The following is a 23,132-nucleotide window of genomic DNA, read 5'->3' on the forward strand; positions in this document are numbered from 1 at the left end:
CCTTTCCCCAACTGACTAGGTATCCCCCTTTCCCCAACTGACTAGGTATCCCCCTTTCCCCAACTGACTAGGTATCCCCCTTTCCCCAACTGACGAGGTATCCCCCCTTTCCCCAACTGAGTAGGTATCCCCCCTTTCCCCAACTGAGTAGGTATCCCCCTTTCCCCAACTGAGTAGGTATCCCCCTTTCCCCCACTGAGTAGGTATCCCCCCCTTTCCCCAACTGAATAGGTACCCCCCCCTTTCCCCAACTGACTAGGTATCCCCCCTTTCCCCAACTGAGTAGGTATCCCCCTTTCCCCAACTGACTGTATCCCCCTTTTTCCCCCAACTGACTAGGTATCCCCCTTTCCCAACTGACTAGGTATCCCCCCTTTCCAACTGACTAGGTATCCCAACTTCCCCAACTGACTAGGTACCCCCCTTTCCCTGGGTAGACCCTTTCCCCAACTGACTAGGTATCCCCCCTTTCCCCAACTGACTGGTTCCCCCTTTCCCCGCTGACTAGGTATCCCGGGTTTAATGTACCGCCTGTATCACCGTCACAGGAAGTTGTCATAACCACTTCCTGTCTCGCTCTGCAGGTGGGCCTTTTTGAGTGGGATCTGTCTGATCGTAGGAACCATGATCGGCTCCGGCATCTTCATCTCCCCTAAGGCAGTGCTGCTGGAAACTGGGAGCTGTAGGACCTTGTCTGTGTGTCTGGGCCGCCTGGTGCTAGCTACCTGGGCCTGCGGGGTGCTAGCTACACTGGGTGAGGAGACACACACACACACAGGCTACACTGGGTGAGGAGACACACACACACACAGGCTACACTGGGTGAGGAGACACACACACACACAGGCTACACTGGGTGAGGAGACACACACACACACAGGCTACACTGGGTGAGGAGACACACACACACACAGGCTACACTGGGTGAGGAGACACACACACACACAGGCTACACTGGGTGAGGAGACACACACACACACAGGCTACACTGGGTGAGGAGACACACACGGACAGGCTACACTGGGGACCCAGACAGACGGACGGACGGACGGACGGACGGACGGACGGACGGACGGACGGACGGACGGACGGACAGACAGACAGACAGACAGACAGACAGACAGACAGACAGACAATGTGAAGAATGAGAATGTGAGAAGGGCTCCGTGTGAGAAGGGCTCAATGTGAGAAGGGCTCAGTGTGAGAAGGGCCCCGTGTGAGAAGGGCCCCGTGTGAGAAGGGCTCAGTGTGAGAAGGGCCCAGTGTGAGAAGGGCCCCGTGTGAGAAGGGCTCGATGTGAGAAGGGCCCCGTGTGAGAAGGGCTCAGTGTGAGAAGGGCTCAGTGTGAGAAGGGTCCATGTGAGAAGGGCCCCGTGTGAGAAGGGCCCCGTGTGAGAAGGGCCCCGTGTGAGAAGGGCTCAATGTGAGAAGGGCTCAGTGTGAGGAGGGCTCCGTGTGAGAAGGGCCCCGTGTGAGAAGGGCTCAGTGTGAGAAGGGCTCAATGTGAGAAGTGCTCAGTGTGAGAAGGGCCCCGTGTGAGAAGGGCCCCGTGTGAGAAGGGCCCAGTGTGAGAAGGGCTCAATGTGAGAAGGGCTCAGTGTGAGGAAGGGCTCAGTGTGAAGGGCCCCGTGTGAGAAGGGCCCCGTGTGAGAAGGGCCCCGTGTGAGAAGGGCCCCGTGTGAGCTCAGTGTGAGAAGGGCTCCGTGTGAGAAGGGCTCAGTGTGAGAAGGGCCCCGTGTGAGGAGGGCTCAGTGTGAGAGAAGGGCCCCGTGTGAGAAGGGCCCCGTGTGAGAAGGGCCCCGTGTGAGAAGGGCCCTGTGTGAGAAGGGCTCAATGTGAGAAGGGCTCTTTGTGAGAAGGGCCCCGTGTGAGAAGGGCCCTGTGTGAGAAGGGCCCTGTGTGAGAAGGGCCCTGTGTGAGAAGGGCCCTGTGTGAGAAGGGCTCAATGTGAGAAGGGCTCTTTGTGAGAAGGGCCCTGTGTGAGAAGGGCCCTGTGTGAGAAGGGCTCAGTGTGAGAAGGGCCCCGTGTGAGAAGGGCTCTTTGTGAGAAGGGCCCTGTGTGAGAAGGGTCCCGTGTGAGAAGGGCTCAGTGTGAGAAGGGCCCCGTGTGAGAAGGGCTCAATGTGAGAAGGGCCCCGTGTGAGAAGGGCCCCGTGTGAGAAGGGCCCCGTGTGAGAAGGGCTCCCGTGTGAGAAGGGCCCCGTGTGAGAAGGGCCCCGTGTGAGAAGGGCCCCGTGTGAGAAGGGCCCCGTGTGAGAAGGGCCCCGTGTGAGAAGGGCTGCAATCCCAGATGGCTCTTTGTAACCCTGTGGAGAAGTGGCCCTGTGTAGAAGGAGCCAGTGTAAGAAGGGCCCCGTGTGAAGGGCTCTTTATAAAGGCCCAATAGGGTCCCGTGTGAAAGGGCTCAGTGTGAAAGGGCCCCGTTTGGGAGGGCTCAATGTGAGAAAGGGCCCCGTGTAAACAGTGGACATAGGCCCCGTGTGAGTTAAGGACTGGAGCTGCATCCCAGATGGCACCCATAACCCCTGAGTTATTGGGCTAGGTGGTCCTACTACCCCTTAGGGCCCTGGAAAGTAGTGCACTATAAAGGCATAGGGTCCTGGTCTAAAGTGAGTGCACTATATAGGGAATAGGGTTCCATTTGGGAGGTATTCTAACTGGAGAAGGATTGTGTCCGTGTGTTCAATCCCCCAAACCAGTAAACCCTGCTGAGTTATTAAACATGGACATAGTGCTAGGAGGGAATTCCTCTCCCAACATGAACCCTGCTGAGTTATTAAGAGGCTAGGAGGGAATTCCTCTCCCAACATGAACCCTGCTGAGTTATTAAGAGGCTAGGAGGAATTCCTCTCCCAACATGAACCCTGCTGAGTTATTAAGAAGAGGCTAGGGACCCTGCTGAATTCCTCTCCCAACATGAACCCTGCTGAGTTATTAAGAGGCTAGGAGGGAATTCCTCTCCCAACATGAACCCTGCTGAGTTATTAAGAGGCTAGGAGGGAATTCCTCTCCCAACATGAACCCTGCTGAGTTATTAAGAGGCTAGGAGGGAATTCCTCTCCCAACATGAACCCTGCTGAGTTATTAAGAGGCTAGGAGGGAATTCCTCTCCCAACATGAACCCTGCTGAGTTATTAAAGCTGAGGCTAGGAGGGAATTCCTCTCCCAACATGAACCCTGCTGAGTTATTAAGAGGCTAGGGGAGGGAATTCCTCTCCCAACATGAACCCTGCTGAGTTATTAAGAGGCTAGGAGGAATTCCTCTCCCAACATGAACCCTGCTGAGTTATTAAGAGGCTAGGGAGGGAATTTCCTCTCCCAACATGAACCCTGCTGAGTTATTAAGAGGCTAGGAGGGAATTCCTCTCCCAACATGAACCCTGCTGAGTTATTAAGAGGCTAGGAGGAATTCCTCTCCCAACATGAACCCTGCTGAGTTATTAAGAGGCTAGGAGGGAATTCCTCTCCCAACATGAACCCTGCTGAGTTATTAAGAGGCTAGGAGGGAATGCCTCTCCCAACATGAACCCTGCTGAGTTATTAAGAGGCTTGGAGGGAATTCCTCTCCCAACATGAACCCTGCTGAGTTATTAAGAGGCTAGGAGGGAATTCCTCTCCCAACATGAACCCCTCTGAGTTATTAAGAGGCTAGGAGGGAATTCCTCTCCCAACATGAACCCTGCTGACTTATGATGAGACTAGATTTCATCTCCTGATTGATTAGTTAGTAACTCTTAATTGACTAGTTAAGAACTCCCCTGGTTGTCTAGGTCTTAATTGATTAGTTACTAACTGCCTTGGTTGTCTAGGTCTTAATTGATTAGTTAGGAACTCCCCTGACCTGGTTGTCTAGGTCTTAATTGATTAGTTAGGAACTCCCCTCACCTGGTTGTCTAGGTCTTAATTGATTAGTTACAAACTCCCCTGGTTGCCTAGGTCTAATTGATTAGTTACAAACTCCCCTGGTTGGCTAGGTCTTAATTGATTAGTTAGGAACTCCCCTGGTTGTCTAGGTCTTAATTGATTAGTGAAGACTCACCTGGTTGTCTAGGTCTTAATTGATTAGTTACAAACTCACCTGGTTTTCTAGGTCTTAATTGATTTGTGAAGATCTCACCTGGTTGCCTAGGTCTTACTTGATTAGTGAAGAACTCACCTGGTTGTCTAGGTCTTAATTGATTAGTGAAGAACTCACCTTGTTGTCTATGTCTTAATTGATTATTGAAGAACTCACCTGGTTGGTTAGGTCTTAATTGATGAGTTAAGATATCATCTGGTTGCCTAGGTCTTAATTGATTCGTTAGGAACTCACCTGGTTGTCTAGGTCTTAATTGATAAGTTACAAATTCACCTGGTTTTCTAGGTCTTAATTGATTCGTGAAGAACTCACCTGGTTGTCTAGGTCTTAATTGATTAGTTAGGAACTCACCAGTTTTTGTAGTACTTAATTGATTAGTGAGGAACTCGCCTGGTTTTCAAGGTCTTAATTGATTATTGAAGAACTCACCTGGTTGGTTAGGTCTTAATTGATTAGTTAGGAACTCACCTGGTTGTCTAGGTCTTAATTGATTAGTTAAGAACTTATCTGGTTGCCTTGGTCTTAATTGATTCATTAGGAACTCACCTGGTTGTCTAGGTCTTAATTGATTAGTTAGGAACTCACCTGGTTGTCTAGGTCTTAATTGGACACATTGATAGGAAATCCCTGAAACAGCAGCAGGTCTCGTGTCAACTAGCTGTCCATCTCTGAGCCTGCCTGTCTGCCTGCAGGGGCGCTGTGCTACGCGGAGCTGGGCACCATGATCACTAAGTCTGGAGGGGAATATGTGTACTTGATGGAGGCCTATGGGTCAGTGATGGCCTACCTCTACTCATGGAGCACCATCATGGTCCTACAGCCCTCCACCTTCGCCATCATCGCCCTGAGCTTCGCAGAGTACACCTCCACACCCGTTCTACCCAGGATGCACTCCTCCCATTGTGGTCACCAAGTGCCTGGCTGCAGTGTGCATCTGTGAGTGTGAATCTTTCTTGAATTATGAAAAATCTTAATAGAAAACAATTGGCATGCACTTCCTGAATGGACTTAATTAAAACCATGGCTCTATCTCAATTTTCTTTCCATCGTATTGGAGGAGAAGATCCAAGGTCCCTGCCCTCTGACCTTCTTCTCCAATGCCTTTTGAGAAGAGCCTGGGATCGAGTAAAGATTCATTTTAAAATGACTTGACCCCCACATGCTCTTCCTGCCTTGTGTTCTCCTCCTCCTCCTATTCCCCTTTTCTCCTCCTCTTCCCCGTCTCCTCCTCCTCCATCTCTTCCTCCCGCCTCCTCCTCCTCCTGCTCCTATATACCATCAACTGTTGTTGTTCACTTGAGCAAGGCTCTTAACCCCTAAACTGATCCCCAGGCTCTTAACCCCCCAGGAACCCCTGAACTGATCCCCAGGCTCTTAACCCCTGAACTGATCCTCAGGCTCTTAACCCCTGAACTGATCCTCAGGCTCTTAACCCCTGAACTGATCCCCAGGCTCTTAACCCCTGAACCGATCCCCAGGCTCTTAACCCCTAAACTGCTCCCTAGGCTCTTAACCCCTGAACCGATCCCCAGGCTCTTAACCCCTGAACTGATCCCCAGGCTCTTAACCCCTGAACTGATCCCCAGGCTCTTAACCCCTGAACTGATCCCCAGGCTCTTAACCCCTGAACTGATCCCCAGGAACTGATCCCCCAGGCTCTTAACCCCTGAACTGATCCTCAGGCTCTTAACCCTGAACTGATCCCCAGGCTCTTAACCCCTGAACTGATCCCCAGGCTCTTAACCCCTGAACTGATCCCCAGGCTCTTAACCCCTGAACTGATCCCCAGGCTCTTAACCCCTGAACTGATCCCTTTAAGGCTCTTAACCCCTGAACTGATCCCCAGGCTCTTAACCCCTGAACTGATCCCCAGGCTCTTAACCCCTGAACTGATCCCCCTGAACTGATCCCCAGGCTCTTAACCCCTGAACTGATCCCCAGGCTCTTAACCCTGAACTGATCCCCAGGCTCTTAACCCCTGAACTGATCCCCAGGCTCTTAACCCCTGAACTGATCCCCAGGCTCTTAACCCCTGAACTGATCCCCAGGCTCTTAACCCCTGAACTGATCCCCAGGCTCTTAACCCCTGAAATGATCCTCAGGCTCTTAACCCCTGAACTGATCCCAGGCTCTTAACCCCTGAACTGATCCCAGGCTCTTAACCCCTGAACTGATCCCCAGGCTCTTAACCCCTAAACTGATCCCGAGGCTCTTAACCCCTAACTGCTCCCTGGGCACTACAGTAGCATGAGACTAGTAGATGCCCACAGTTCCAGCCTCATACACGTGTGTGTGTGTGTGTGTGTGTGTGTGTGTGTGTGTGTGTGTGTGTGTGTGTGTGTGTGTGTGTGTGTGTGTGTGTGTGTGTGTGTGTGTGTGTGTGTGTGTGTGTGTGTGTGTCAGAGGGGTTGACTACAGCAGAAGACTAACTTCTGTCTCAAATGGATTAATAAAATATTCCTCCTCTTCTTCCTTCCTCTTCCTCCCCCTCCAGTTCTGATCGTGTTGGTGAACTGTCTCAGTGTGAAGCTAGCCAACTATGTCCAGAACTTCTTCACTGCAGCCAAGCTTCTCATCATCCTGGTCATCATAGTGGCGGGCATCGTCCTCTTGGCACAAGGTTGGTACTTTACACATTCTGTCTGCTTCCCTTATGGCACCCTATTCCTTATATAGTGCACTACATTAGACCAGAGCCCTATTCCCTTTATAGTGCACTACATTAGACCAGAGCCCTATGGCGCCCTATTCCCTATATAGTGCACTACTTTAGACCAGAGCCCTATTCCCTTTATAGTGCACTACATTAGACCAGAGCCCTATGGCACCCTATTCCCTATATAGTGCACTACATTAGACCAGAGCCCTATTCCCTTTATAGTGCACTACATTAGACCAGAGCCCTATGGCACCCTATTCCCTTTATAGTGCACTACATTAGACCAGAGCCCTATGGCACCCTATTCCCTATATAGTGTACTACATTAGACCTGAGCCCTATTCCCTTTACAGTGCACTCACTACATTAGACCAGAGCCCCATGGCACCCTATTCCCTACATAGTGCACATAGTGCACCCTATTCCCTACTACTTTAGACCAGAGCCTATTCCCTACATAGCGCACTACTTTAGACCAGAGCCCTATGGCACCCTATTCCCTACATAGTGCACTACTTTAGACCAGAGCCCTATTCCCTACATAGCGCACTACTTTAGACCAGAGCCCTATGGCACCCTATTCCCTACATAGTGCAACTACATAGTAGCGCACTACTTTAGACCAGAGCCCTATTCCCTACATAGCGCACTACTTTAGACCAGAGCCCTATGGCACCCTATTCCCTACATAGTGCACTACTTTAGACCAGAGCCCTATTCCCTTGCACTTTAGACCAGAGCCCTATTCCCTTATTTGTGGCATAACAAAGCGGTTGAATACTTTATTGATTCAAGACATTTTAGTTTTTAATTTCTAATTCATTTGTAAACATTTCTAAAAACGTAATACCACTTTGACAATAATGGAGTATTGTTTGTAGGTCAGTAAGACAAAATCTAAATTTAATAAAATTCGGGCCGTAACACAACAAAATATTGAAACAAAATCAAGGGGCGTGAATACTTCCTGAAGCCAAAATTCAAACCAAAAACTGTGTTCGGAGGAGGGACCTCAAAACACCTCAACGGCAACAGTGAAGAGGAGACTCTGGGATGATGGCCTTCTAGCCAGAGTTCCTCTGTCCAGTCTCAACGTCAACAGTGAAGAGGAGATTCCAGGGATGATGGCCTTCTAGCCAGAGTTCCTCTGTCCAGTCTCAACGTCAACAGTGAAGAGGAGACTCTGGGATGATGGCCTTCTAGGCAGAGTTCCTCTGTCCAGTCTCAACGTCAACAGTGAAGAGGAGACTCTGGGATGCTGGCCTTCTAGCCAGAGTTCCTCTGTCCAGTCTCAACGTCAACAGTGAAGAGGAGACTCTGGGATGATGGCCTTCTAGCCAGAGTTCCTCTGTCCAGTCTCAACGTCAACAGTGAAGAGGAGACTCTGGGATGATGGCCTTCTAGCCAGAGTTCCTCTGTCCAGTCTCAACGTCAACAGTGAAGAGGAGACTCTGGGATGATGGCCTTCTAGCCAGAGTTCCTCTGTCCAGTCTCAACGTCAACAGTGAAGAGGAGACTCTGGGATGATGGCCTTCTAGCCAGAGTTCCTCTGTCCAGTCTCAACGTCAACAGTGAAGAGGAGACTCTGGGATGATGGCCTTCTAGCCAGAGTTCCTCTGTCCAGTCTCAACGTCAACAGTGAAGAGGAGATTCCGGGATGATGGCCTTCTAGCCAGAGTTCCTCTGTCCAGTCTCAACGTCAACAGTGAAGAGGAGACTCTGGGATGATGGCCTTCTAGCCAGAGTTCCTCTGTCCAGTCTCAACGTCAACAGTGAAGAGGAGACTCTGGGATGATGGCCTTCTAGCCAGAGTTCCTCTGTCCAGTCTCAACGTCAACAGTGAAGAGGAGACTCTGGGATGATGGCCTTCGCCAGAGCCAGAGTTCCTCTGTCTGGGATGATGGCCTTCTAGCCAGAGTTCCTCTGTCCAGTCTCACGTCAACAGTGAAGAGGAGACTCTGGGATGATGGTTCCTCTGTCCAGGCAGAGTTCCTCTGTCCAGTCTCAACGTCAACAGTGAAGAGGAGACTCTGGGATGCTGGCCTTCTAGCCAGAGTTCCTCTGTCCAGTCTCAACGTCAACAGTGAAGGAGACTCTGGGATGATGGCTCTGTCCAGTCTCAACGCCCACTCTGGGAGTTAGCCAGAGTTCCTCTGTCCAGTCTCAACGTCAACAGTGAAGAGGAGACTCTGGGATGATGGCCTTCGCCAGAGTTCCTCTGTCAGTCTCAACGTCAACAGTGAAGAGGAGACTCTGGGATGATGGCCTTCTAGGCAGAGTTCCTCTGTCCAGTCTCAACGTCAACAGTGAAGAGGAGACTCTGGGATGATGGCCTTCTAGCCAGAGTTCCTCTGTCCAGTCTCAACGTCAACAGTGAAGAGGAGACTCTGGGATGATGGCCTTCTCGCCAGAGTTCCTCTGTCCAGTCTCAACGTCAACAGTGAAGAGGAGACTCTGGGATGATGGCCTTCTCGCCAGAGTTCCTCTGTCCAGTCTCAACGTCAACAGTGAAGAGGAGACTCTGGGATGATGGCCTTCTAGCCAGAGTTCCTCTGTCCAGTCTCAACGTCAACAGTGAAGAGGAGACTCTGGGATGCTGGCCTTCTAGCCAGAGTTCCTCTGTCCAGTCTCAACGTCAACAGTGAAGAGGAGACTCTGGGATGATGGCCTTCTAGCCAGAGTTCCTCTGTCCAGTCTCAACGTCAACAGTGAAGAGGAGACTCTGGGATGCTGGCTCTTCTAGCCAGAGTTCCTCTGTCCAGTCTCAACGTCAACAGTGAAGAGGAGACTCTGGGATGCTGGACTTCTAGCCAGAGTTCCTCTGTCCAGTCTCAACGTCAACAGTGAAGAGGAGACTCTGGGATGATGGTCTTCTAGCCAGAGTTCCTCTGTCCAGTCTCAACGTCAACAGTGAAGAGGAGACTCTGGGATGATGGCCTTCTAGCCAGAGTTCCTCTGTCCAGTCTCAACGTCAACAGTGAAGAGGAGACTCTGGGATGATGGTCTTCTGGCAGAGTTCCTCTGTCCAGTCTCAACGTCAACAGTGAAGAGGAGACTCTGGGATTCCTGACTCTGGGATTCCTTCTAGGCAGAGTTCCTCTGTCCAGTCTCAACGTCAACAGTGAAGAGGAGACTCTGGGATTCCTGCCTTCTAGGCAGAGTTCCTCTGTCCAGTCTCAATGTCAACAGTGAGAGGCGTCTCCGGGATGCTGGCCTTCTAGGCAGAGCTCCTCTGTCCAGTCTCAACGTCAACAGTGAAGAGGAGACTCCGGGATGCTGGCCTTCTCGGCAGAGTTCCTCTGTCCAGTCTCAACGCCAACAGTGAAGAGGCGACTCCGGGATGCTGGCCTTCTAGGCAGAGTTCCTCTGTCCAGTCTCAACGTCAACAGTGAGGCGACTCCGGGATGCTGTCCTTCTAGGCAGAGTTCCTCTGTTCAGTGTCTGTGTTCTTTTGTCCATTTGAATCTTCTTTGTTTTTATTGGCCAGTCTGAGATATGGCTTTTTCTTTGATACTCTGCCCAGAAGGGCAGCATCCCGGAGTCGCCTCTTCACTGTTGATGTTGAGACTGGTGTTTTGCGGGTACTATTTAATAAAGCTGCCAGTTGAGGACTTGTGAGGCATCTGTTTCTCAAACTAGACACTCTAATGTACTTGTCCTCTTGCTCAGTTGTGCACCGGGGCCTCCCACTCCTCTTTCTATTCTGGTTAGAGCCAGTTTTCTAATAATGAATTAGCCTTTTAAAATGATAAACTTGGATTAGCTAACACAATGTGTCATTGGAACACAGGAGTGATGGTTGCTGATAATGAGCCTCTGTACTCCCTATGTAGATATTCCATTAAAAATCAGCCGTTTCCAGCTTCAATAGTCATTTACAACATTAACAATGTCTATACTGTATTTCTGATCAATTTAATGTTATTTTAAAGGACAATAAATGTGATTTTCTTTAAAAAACAAGGACATTTCGAAGTGACCTCAAACTTTTGAACGGTAGTGTACATACTGTTTGTGTCCAGGAAACACTGAGAATCTGTCCAACCCATTTGAAGGAGCCTCAACCTCCTTTGGATCCATTGGACTGGCGTTTTACAACGGGCTCTGGGCCTACAATGGGTGGTAAGACTACACCTGCATCCCAAATGGCACCCTACTTCCTAAATAGGTCAATACTTTTGACCAGGGCCCGTAGCGCTCTAGTCAGGGGGGCCCGTAGCGCTCTAGTCAGGGGGGCCCGTAGAGCTCTAGTCAGGGCCCATAGCGCTCTAGTCAGGGGGGGCCTGTAGTGCTCTAGTCAGGGGGGCCCATAGCGCTCTAGTCAGGGGGGGCCTGTAGTGCTTTAGTCAGGGGGGCCCGTAGCGCTCTAGTCAGGGGGGCCTGTAGTGCTCTAGTCAGGGGGGCCCGTAGCGCTCTAGTCAGGGCCCATAGCGCTCTAGTCAGGGGGGCCCATAGTGCTCTAGTCAGGGGGGGCCCATAGCGCTCTAGTCAGGGCCCGTAGCGCTCTAGTCAGGAGGGTCCGTAGTGCTCTAGTCAGGGGGGCCCGTAGCACTCTAGTCAGGGGGGCCCGTAGCGCTCTAGTCAGGGCCCGTAGCACTTTAATCAGGGCCCTTAGCGTTCTAGTCAGGGGGGGCCCGTAGCGCTCTAGTCAGGGGGGCCCGTAGCGCTCTGTCAGTGGGGGCCCGTAGCGCTCTATTCAAGGGGGGCCCATAGTTCTCTAGTCAGGGGGGGGGCCCGTAGCGCTCTAGTCAGGGCCCGTAGTGCTCTAGTCAGGGCCCATAGTTCTCTACTCAGGGCCCATAGTTCTCTAGTCAGGGCCCATAGTTCTCTAGTCAGGGCCCGTAGCGCTCTAGTCAGGGCCCATAGCGCTCTAGTCAGGGGGCCCATAGTGCTCTAGTCAGGGGGGCCCGTAGCGCTCTGTCAGTGGGGGCCCGTAGCGCTCTAGTCAGGGGGACCCATAGCGCTCTAGTCAAGGGGGGCCCGTAGCACTCTAGTCAAGGCCCGTAGCACTCCAGACAGGGGGCCCGTGGCGCTCTAGTCAGGGGCCCATAGCGCTCCAGTCAGGGGGGCCCATAGAGCTCTAGTCAGGGCCCAGAGTTCTCTAGTCAGGGGGGCCCATAGGGCTCTAATCAGGGGGGCCCGTGGCGCTCTAGTCAGGGCCCATAGTTCTCTAGTCAGGGCCCATAGTTCTCTAGTCAGTGGGGCCCGTAGTGCTCTAGTCAGGGCCCATAGTTCTCTAGTCAGGGCCCATAGTTCTCTAGTCAGGGCCCATAGTTCTCTAGCCAGGGGGCCCGTAGCTCTCATCAGGGCCCATAGTTCTCTAGTCAGGGCCCATAGTTCTCTAGTCAGGGCCCATAGTTCTCTACTCAGGGCCCATAGTTCTCTAGTCAGGGCCCATAGTTTTCTAGTCAGGGCCCATAGTTCTCTACTCAGGGCCCATAGTTCTCTCGTCAGGGCCCATAGTTCTCTAGTCAGGGCCCATAGTTCTCTAGTCAGGGCCCATAGCGCTCTAGTCAGGGGGGGACCATAGCGCTCTAGTCAGGGCCCAGAGTTCTCTAGTCAGGGGGGCCCATAGGGCTCTAATCAGGGGGGCCCGTAGCGCTCTAGTCAGGGCCCATAGTTCTCTAGTCAGGGCCCATAGTGCTCAAGTCAGGGGGGCCCGTAGCGCTCTAGTCAGGGGGGGCTCATAGTTCTCTAGTCAGGGCCCATAGTTCTCTCGCCAGGGCCCATAGTTCTCTAGTCAGGGCCCATAGTGCTCAAGTCAGGGGCCCGTAGCGCTCTAGTCAGGGGGCTCATAGTTCTCTAGTCAGGGCCCATAGTTCTCTAGTCAGGGCCCATAGTTCTCTCAGGGTCAGGGGGCACGTAAGCACTCTAATCAGGGCCTTTGGCTCTCTAGGCAGGGCCCATAGTGCTCCAGTCAAAGTATTGCACTAAGCTGGGGGTTGGGTATCATTGGGGATTTCTGTTTTGAATGTCAACCCAACCTGTTTATATGTGGTTCTATAAACACGTGTTGTCTCTCAGGAATCAGCTGAACTTTATAACAGAGGAGCTCCAAAAGGGGCTCAAAAACCCAAACAGGTGAGTGTCCAAATGGGTCATTCAATTGATTCAGCCACTTCAATTGATTCAACTACTTCAATTGATTCAGCCACTTGGGGATTTCTGATTCAGCCACTTCAATTGATTCAGCCACTTCAATTGATTCAGCCACTTCAATTGATTCAGCCACTTCAATTGATTCAACCACTTCAATTGATTCAGCCACTTCAATTGATTCAGCCACTTCAATTGATTCAGCCACTTCAATTGATTCAGCCACTTAAGAATTGATTCAGCCACTTCAATTGATTCAGCCACTTCAATTGATTCAGCCACTTCAATTGATTCAGCCACTTCAATTGATTCAGCCACTTCAATTGATTCAGCCACTTCAATTGATTCAGCCACTTCAATTGATTCAGCCACTTAAGAATTGATTCAGCCACTTCAATTGATTCAGCCACTTCAATTGATTCAGCCACTTCAATTGATTCAGCCACTTCAATTGATTCAGCCACTTCAATTGATTCAGCCACTTCAATTGATTCAGCCACTTCAATTGATTCAGCCACAGATAAATTGTTTTAATGATTGTATTTGTTTTATTGGTCTGATTTTCGGGGAAGCCTGGGTTCCCTTGGCATTCACACGCCACCTCCTTTCCTGTTAGGGAGACAACAAGAGTTTAATCAACTCTCTGTCTCTGTCTCTATCTGTGTGCTACATAATCCACTAACACTGGTCTCTGTGTAACATGTGTTGGTTGTAGTCTCTCTATCTCACACTAACACTCTGTCTCTCTAAATCTCTCTGTATGTCTCTCTCTCTCTATCTCTCTCTCTCTCTCTCTCTATCTCTCTCTCTCTCTCTCTCTCTATCTCTCTCTAACAGAAACCTTCCCCTGGCCATTATCATTGGTATTCCCTTGGTGACTTTGTGCTATGTGCTGGTCAACATTGCCTACTTCAGCGCCATGACCCCTACGGAACTGCTGCAGTCTCCCGCTGTTGCTGTGGTAAGAGGGTCGTCATGGAGATAGAGAGGGGCGGAGACAGAGGAAGCCATTGGTGTGGCTCATCATTTCTCCCTTAGCAAGAACAAGACGCATTATTACAACAACAAACAATTACATTTGATTTATTGTGTCCCCCCCCGTCTCCCCCCCCGTCTCCTCGGAGGGACTTGTTTGTGCCCCTTAGACTTTTGGTGACAGAGTGCTGTACCCCCTGTCGTGGGTAGTCCCTGTGTTTGTCGTCTTCTGCCCCTTAGACTTTTGGTGACAGAGTCCTGTACCCCCTGTCGTGGGTAGTCCCTGTGTTTGTCATCTTCTGCCCCTTAGACTTTTGGTGACAGAGTGCTGTACCCCCTGTCGTGGGTCGTCCCTGTGTTTGTCGTCTTCTCCACCTTCGGAGCGGCCAATGGGAGCTGCTTCACAGCCGGCAGGTAAAGGGACAACTTCAGGAAGACATTGTTTTTGCTAATCAAGTTTAATCAAAACAAATGTATTTTATAAAACCCTTTTTATATCAGCAGTTGTCACAAAGTGTTTAACAGATTGAATCTGCTTTTCTAAAAGAACAGAGCAAAAGCAGAGTTAAAAATGGTGAAAAGAAAGAAACCAAATTCAGGTTCAACATATTGCCAATATTATGTTTGAACTGACATGTTTGTGCTCTGTCCCACCTCAGGTTGACCTATGCGGCAGGAAGAGAGGGTCACATGGTAAAGATCTTGTCCTATATCAGTCTGAAGCGTTACACTCCTTCCCCTGCCCTCATCTTCAATGTAAGTCTGAGATACAGTGCAAAAGTATTCATCACACTTGGTGGTTTTTTTTCCTATTTTGTTGCATTACAACCTGTAATTTAAATATATTTTGATTTGGATTTCATGTAATGGACATACACAAAATAGTACAAATTGGTGAACCTCTTATTTTGAAACCTTTCAAAAAAACTTTACGGAAAAAGCATAATCTGAGAACGGCGCTCAGAACCCAAAACAACCAGAGGAATATCCGCCATTTTGGAGTCAACAAAGTTAGAAATAACACCATGAATATTCACTTACCTTTGATGATCTTCATCAGAAGGCACTCCCAGTTCGACAATAAATGACTGATTTGTTCCATAAATTTCCATAAAGTCCATCATTTATGTCCAAATAGCCACTTGTTGTTAGCGTGTTCAGCCCAGTAAACCATCTTCATGAGGCGCAGGCACTTCGTCCAGACAAAAACTCAAAAACTTCTGTTACAGTCCTTTAGAAACATGTCAAACGATGTATGGAATCAATCTTTAGGGTGTTTTTAACATAAAACATCAATAATGTTCCACCGGGAGAATTCCTTTGTCTGAAGAAAAGCACTGGAACGAGAGGTAAGTCTGTCGGGAGCGAGCGTCATGAGACTGAGACACTGTGCCAGACTACTGACTCAAAGAGGTCTCATGAGCCTCTCCTTTATAGAATCCTCATTCAAGTTTCAAAAGATTGTTGACATATAGTGGAAGCCATAGGAAGTGCAACTTTACCAATATCTCAATGTGTATTCGGTAGGCCAAGCTTTGAAAAACTACAAACCTCAGATGTCCCACTTCCTGGTTGGATTTTTCTCAGGATTTCGCCTGCCATATGAGTTCTGTTATACTCACAGACATCATTCAAACAGTTTTAGAAACTTAAGAGTGTTTTCTATGCAATACTACTAATACTATTGATATATTAGCATCTGGGACAGAGTAGGAGGCAGTTCACTCTTCATCCAAAAGTGAAAATGCTGCCCCCTATCCCAAAAGGTTTGAATTAAACTTTGGATGGTGTATCAATAAACCCAGTCACTACAAAGATACAGGTATCCTTCCTAACTCAGTTGCCAGAGAGGAAGGAAACCGCTCAGGGATTTCACAATGAGGCCAATGGTGACTTTAAAGCAGTTACAGAGTTTAACAACAACATTGCAGTTACTGCACAAAACTAACTTAAATGTCATTGAAAACAAGGACGCCTTGTTATATTATAATATATATATATATAATAATATATATAATATTCCTAAACATGCATCCTGTTTGCAATAAGGCACTAAAGTAAAACTGAAAAAAATGTGGCTTAACTTTTTGTCCTGAATACAAAGCGTTATGTTTGGGACAAATTGAACACGTCACATGACTGAGCACCAGTCTTCATATTTTCCAGCATGGTGGTGACCTGGTTCAGTCTGCTTTCCAACAAACACTGGGAGACAAATTTTTTTTATTATTTTACCTTTATTTAACTAGGCAAGTCAGTTAAGAACAAATTCTTAACTTAGGTTAGTGGCCTAACCTATAACCTGACCCATCTCCATATACATTACTGCCCCCAGTGGCCTAGGAACAGTGGGTTAACTGCCTGTTCAGGGGCAGAACGACAGCTCAGGGGTTTGAACTTGCAACCTTCCGGTTACTAGTCCAACGCTCTAACCACTAGGCCGCCCCAAATTCACCTTTCACCAGATCAATAACCAAAAACACAAGGCCAGATATACACTGGAGATGCTTAACTTCTTCGGGATCGTTTACCCTTTCAGGGGATGGGTGAGCTAACGTAGGCTAATGTGATTAGCATGAGGTTGTAAGTAACAAGAAATTTTACCAGGACAAATTTTGAACAGAAATGCAAAGGTTCATTTGATCAGTCTGACTTTGCAAACACACTGCTGCTAACTAGTGGCCAAAATCTAAATTGCACCTGGGCTGGAATAATACATTATGGATTTTCTCTTGCATTTCCAAGATGATGGTACAAAAAAAAGGGTATTTTTTTCTTTGTATTATCTTTTGCCAGACCTATTGTGTTACATTCTCAACATTCCTTCCACATTGACATAAACTTCAAAGTGTTTCCTTTCAAATGGTACCAAGAATATGCACATGCTTGCTTCAAGGCCTGAGTTACAGGCAGTTATATTTGGGTATGTGATTTTAGACAAAAAATGAAAAAAAGGGGCGGACCCTTAAGATGTTGTTAACAAGAAGACTTTGAATGTTCCTGAGTGACCTGGTTACAGTTTGGACTACGTGTTGAGAATCTCTGCACATCAGTTGGTAGAGCATGGTGCTTGCAGTGCAAAGACAGGAGGTTTAATTCCCAGGAAGAAACATACATAAAATGTCTGCATGAATGACTGGAAGTCGCTTTGGATAAAAGTGTCTGATAAATTACATTATATATTATAGCAATGATCAACAACCAACTTGACAGAGCTTGCAGAATTATAAAAAGAATAATGTGCCTATAACCTGATCCATTACTGCCCCCAGTGGCCTAACCTATAACCTGACCCATCACTTTATTCATTACTGCCCCCCAGTGGCCTAACCTATAACCTGACCCATCACTTTATACATTACTGCCCCCAGTGACCTAACCTATAACCTGACCCATCACTTTATACATTACTGTCCCCCAGTGGCCTAACCTATAACCTGACCCATCACTTTATTCATTACTGCCCCCAGTGGCCTAACCTATAACCTGACCCATCACTTTATTCATTACTGCTCCCCAGTGGCCTAACCTATAACCTGACCCATCACTTTATTCATTACTGCCCCCAGTGGCCTAACCTATAACCTGACCCATCACTTTATTCATTACTGCCCCCAGTGGTCTAACCTATAACCTGACCCATCGCTTTATACATTACTGTCCCCCAGTGGCCTAACCTATAACCTGACCCATCACTTTATACATTACTGTCCCCCAGTGGCCTAACCTATAACCTGACCCAACACTTTATACATTACTGTCCCCCAGTGGTCTAACCTATAACCTGACCCATCACTTTATACATTACTGCCCTCCAGTGGCTAACCTATAACCTGACCCATCACTTTATACATTACTGCCCCCAGTGGTCTAACCTATAACCTGACCCATCACTTTATACATTACTGCCCCCCAGTGGTCTAACCTATAACCTGACCCATCACTTTATACATTACTGCCCCCCAGTGGCCTAACCTATAACCTGACCCATCACTTTATACATTACTGCCCCCCAGTGGTCTAACCTATAACCTGACCCATCACTTTATACATTACTGCCCCCAGTGGTCTAACCTATAACCTGACCCATCACTTTATACATTACTGCCCCCCAGTGGTCTAACCTATAACCTGACCCATCACTTTATACATTACTGCCCCCCAGTGGCCTAACCTATAACCTGACCCATCACTTTATACATTACTGCCCCCAGTGGTCTAACCTATAACCTGACCCATCACTTTATACATTACTGTCCCCCAGTGGCCTAACCTATAACCTGACCCATCACTTTATACATTACTGTCCCCCCAGTGGCCTAACCTATAACCTGACCCATCACTTTATACATTACTGTCCCCCAGTGGCCTAACCTATAACCTGACCCATCACTTTATACATTACTGCCCCCCAGTGGTCTAACCTATAACCTGACCCATCACTTTATACATTACTGCCCCCCAGTGGTCTAACCTATAACCTGACCCATCACTTTATACATTACTGCCCTCCAGTGGTCTAACCTATAACCTGACCCATCACTTTATACATTACTGCCCCCAGTGGTCTAACCTATAACCTGACCCATCACTTTATACATTACTGCCCCCAGTGGTCTAACCTATAACCTGACCCATCACTTTATACATTACTGTCCCCCAGTGGCCTAACCTATAACCTGACCCATCACTTTATACATTACTGCCCCCAGTGACCTAACCTATAACCTGACCCATCACTTTATACATTACTGCCCCCCAGTGGCCTAACCTATAACCTGACCCATCACTTTATACATTACTGCCCCCAGTGGCCTAACCTATAACCTGACTCATCACTTTATACATTACTGCCCCCCAGTGGTCTAACCTATAACCTGACGCATCACTTTATACATTACTGCCCCCAGTGGTCTAATCTATAACCTGACCCATCACTTTATACATTACTGCCCCCCAGTGGTCTAACCTATAACCTGACCCATCACTTTATACATTACTGCCCCCCAGTGGTCTAACCTATAACCTGACCCATCACTTTATACATTACTGCCCTCCAGTGGTCTAACCTATAACCTGACCCATCACTTTATACATTACTGCCCCCAGTGGTCTAATCTATAACCTGACCCATCACTTTATACATTACTGCCCCCAGTGGTCTAACCTATAACCTGACCCATCACTTTATACATTACTGTCCCCCCAGTGGCCTAACCTATAACCTGACCCATCACTTTATACATTACTGCCCCCAGTGGCCTAACCTATAACCTGACCCATCACTTTATACATTACTGCCCCCAGTGGCCTAACCTATAACCTGACCCATCACTTTATACATTACTGTCCCCCAGTGGCCTAACCTATAACCTGACCCATCACTTTATACATTACTGTCCCCCAGTGGCCTAACCTATAACCTGACCCAACACTTTATACATTACTGTCCCCCAGTGGTCTAACCTATAACCTGACCCATCACTTTATACATTACTGCCCTCCAGTGGCCTAACCTATAACCTGACCCATCACTTTATACATTACTGCCCCCAGTGGTCTAACCTATAACCTGACCCATCACTTTATACATTACTGCCCTCCAGTGGCCTAACCTATAACCTGACCCATCACTTTATACATTACTGCCCCCAGTGGTCTAACCTATAACCTGACCCAACACTTTATACATTACTGCCCCCCAGTGGTCTAACCTATAACCTGACCGATCACTTTATACATTACTGCCCCCCAGTGACCTAACCTATAACCTGACCCATCACTTTATACATTACTGCCCCCCAGTGGCCTAACCTATAACCTGACCCATCACTTTATACATTACTGCCCCCAGTGGCCTAACCTATAACCTGACCCATCACTTTATACATTACTGCCCCCCAGTGGCCTAACCTATAACCTGACCCATCACTTTATACATTACTGCCCCCCAGTGGCCTAACCTATAACCTGACCCATCACTTTATACATTACTGCCCCCAGTGGCCTAACCTATAACCTGACCCATCACTTTATACATTACTGCCCCCCAGTGGCCTAACCTATAACCTGACCCATCACTTTATACATTACTGTCCCCCAGTGGTTCTAACCTATAACCTGACCCATCACTTTATACATTACTGTCCCCCAGTGGCCTAACCTATAACCTGACCCATCACTTTATACATTACTGCCCCCAGTGGTCTAATCTATAACCTGACCCATCACTTTATACATTACTGTCCCCCCCCAGTGGCCTAACATATAACCTGACCCATCACTTTATACATTACTGCCCCCAGTGGCTAACCTATAACCTGACCCATCACTTTATACATTACTGCCCCCAGTGGTCTAATCTATAACCTGACCCATCACTTTATACATTACTGTCCCCCAGTGGCCTAACCTATAACCTGACCCATCACTTTATACATTACTGCCCCCAGTGGTCTAACCTATAACCTGACCCATCACTTTATACATTACTGCCCCCAGGGGACTAACCTATAACCTGACCCATCACTTTATACATTACTGCCCCCAGTGGCCTAACCTATAACCTGACCCATCACTTTATACATTACTGTCCCCCAGTGGCCTAACCTATAACCTGACCCAATCACTTTATACATTACTGCCCCCAGTGGTCTAACCTATAACCTGACCCATCACTTTATACATTACTGTCCCCCCAGTGGCCTAACCTATAACCTGACCCATCACTTTATACATTACTGCCCCCAGTGGCCTAACCTATAACCTGACCCATCACTTTATACATTACTGCCCCCAGTGGCCTAACCTATAACCTGACCCATCACTTTATACATTACTGTCCCCCAGTGGTCTAACCTATAACCTCAACGCATCACTTTATACATTATTCTGCCCCCAGTGGACATCAACATCCTGATCAACCTATAACCTGACCCATCACTTTATACATTACTGCCCCCCAGTGGTCTAACCTATAACCCGACCCATAACTTTATACATTACTGTCCCCCCAGTGGCCTAACCTATAAGCAGACTGACCCATCACTTTATACATTACTGCTCCCCAGCAGACATCTAACCTATAACTGACCCATCACTGTTGTTGTTGTTGTGGTTTAGGGTTACATTACTACATTATCCCCAGTCAACATCCTGATCAACTACTTCAGTTAACCTGACCCATCACTTTATACATTACTGCTCCCCAGTGGCCTAACCTATAACCTGACCCTTGTTGTTGTTGTGGTTGTAGGGTTATTCTGGCCGTACTCTACATTATCCCAGCAGACATCAACATCCTGATCAACTACTTCAGTTTACTCTGTTGTTGTTGTGGTTGTAGGGTATTCTGGCCGTATTCTACATTATCCCAGCAGACATCAACACCCTGATCAACTACTTCAGTTTCGCCCAGTGGGCTTTCTACGGCCTCACAGCTCTCGCTCTCATCGTCATGCGCTTCACCAGGAAGGAACTCAAGAGGCCCGTCAAGGTAAGACTAGATTCACATTTCCATACATCCAAGTCCTCTTCATCTCTTGGCTATTGGAAGAACGTAGTTACAACTATCATGTTGAGCTCGTGGACGGTCAGTCCTTACATCCATAGATCTGTCTCTACATTTTAGAGTGGTTCCATTTCTCCAGTCACATCCCTCAGCTGGTTACCACAACAAATGGGGTGGTAACCGCTTTGATGTTTTTCTGAATCCCAGATTCACTTAAACCTGTTTTTAGAGCAATACTGTCCCAGATCCCTCCTGTGAGACTGACAGGTGGTTATGTCCTGGTTGTCCCCCAACAGTGTCCCATTCCCATAGCAGTGCTGGTGATGATAGTGTCCTGCTACCTGGTCCTAGCACCGATCATAGACAAGCCAGAGCTGGAGTATCTGTACTGTACCATCTTCATCCTCAGCGGTCTGCTGCTCTACTTCCCCTTCGTTCACCGCAGGTTCAGCTGGACACGCAGGGTCATGAGTGAGTAACTACCCACTGCTCAGAGTTGCTGACACTCGAGTGTTGAGAGAGAGCCTTTATCCCAAAATGGCCGCCTATTCCCTTTGTAGTGCACTAGAAGACAACACTGGCTTGTGTCCCAAAATGGCCCCTTATTCCCTGTGTAGTGCACTACCCTATGGGCCCTGGTGAAAGGTAGTGCACTATAATATAGGGGATAGGGTGCCATTTGGGAAGCAGACACTATTATCTTCTGCAACTTGGGTCTTTGTGTATCAAAATGTTTTATTCCTCAGTGAGCGGTAGTAGAGTTCTTCCCCTTTAGATAATTCCAGTCATTGTGGAGCCAAACTCAGAAGGTCACAGAGCCTATAGATCATGCTGTGATTGAGCTGATGTCACCTTTATTAAAGTTTATTTATTTATTATTCACCTTTTAATTAGCCTGATTGGTCCAATCTGACCTTTAACCTCTCACCTCCCCTGCAGGGCCAATCACCATGCACCTCCAGCTGCTGATGGAGGTCGTTCCTCCTGAGAAAAACGAATAGAGGAAGATAATAAACAGCCTAAACTGACTGATGTGGACAAATGTATTTTTGCATCCCAAATGGTACCCTTTTCCTTGTTTGGTGCACTACCCCATAGGCCCTAGTCAAAAGTAGTGCACTACTTAGGGAATAGGGTGCCAATTGAGACACAACTTTAGAAATGAAGGTTCTGTACTGTCTCATAATGAATGTTCTGTACTGTGTCATAAAGAATGTTCTGTACTGTGTCATAATGAAGGTTCTGTACTGTCTCATAATGAATGTTCTGTACTGTGTCATAATGAAGGTTCTGTACTGTCTCATAATGAAGGTTCTGTACTGTCTCATAATGAAGGTTCTGTACTGTGTCATAATGAAGGTTCTGTACTGTGTCATAATGAAGGTTCTGTACTGTGTCATAATGAAGGTTCTGTACTGTCTCATAATGAAGGTTCTGTACTGTGTCATAATGAAGGTTCTGTACTGTGTCATAATGAAGGTTCTGTACTGTGTCATAATGAAGGTTCTGTACTGTGTCATAATGAAGGTTCTGTACTGTGTCATAATGAAGGTTCTGTACTGTCTCATAATGAAGGTTCTGTACTGTGCATCTCATAATGAAGGTTCTGTACTGTGTCATAATGAATGTTCTGTACTGTGTCATAATGAAGGTTCTGTACTGTGTCATAATGAAGGTTCTGTACTGTCTCATAATGAAGGTTCTGTACTGTCTCATAATGAAGGTTCTGTACTGTGTCATAATGAAGGTTCTGTACTGTGTCATAATGAAGGTTCTGTACTGTGTCATAATGAAGGTTCTGTACTGTGTCATAA

General features: G+C 47.9%; 1 pseudogene; it reads left to right on the forward strand.

Annotated features, from left to right (window-relative positions):
- Positions 1–624: 624 nt before the first annotated feature.
- Positions 625–23,132, forward strand: LOC127921649 (b(0,+)-type amino acid transporter 1-like; annotated as a pseudogene).

Source organism: Oncorhynchus keta, unplaced genomic scaffold (assembly GCF_023373465.1).
Source record: "Oncorhynchus keta strain PuntledgeMale-10-30-2019 unplaced genomic scaffold, Oket_V2 Un_contig_2290_pilon_pilon, whole genome shotgun sequence".
NCBI classification, from domain to species: Eukaryota; Metazoa; Chordata; class Actinopteri; order Salmoniformes; family Salmonidae; genus Oncorhynchus; species Oncorhynchus keta.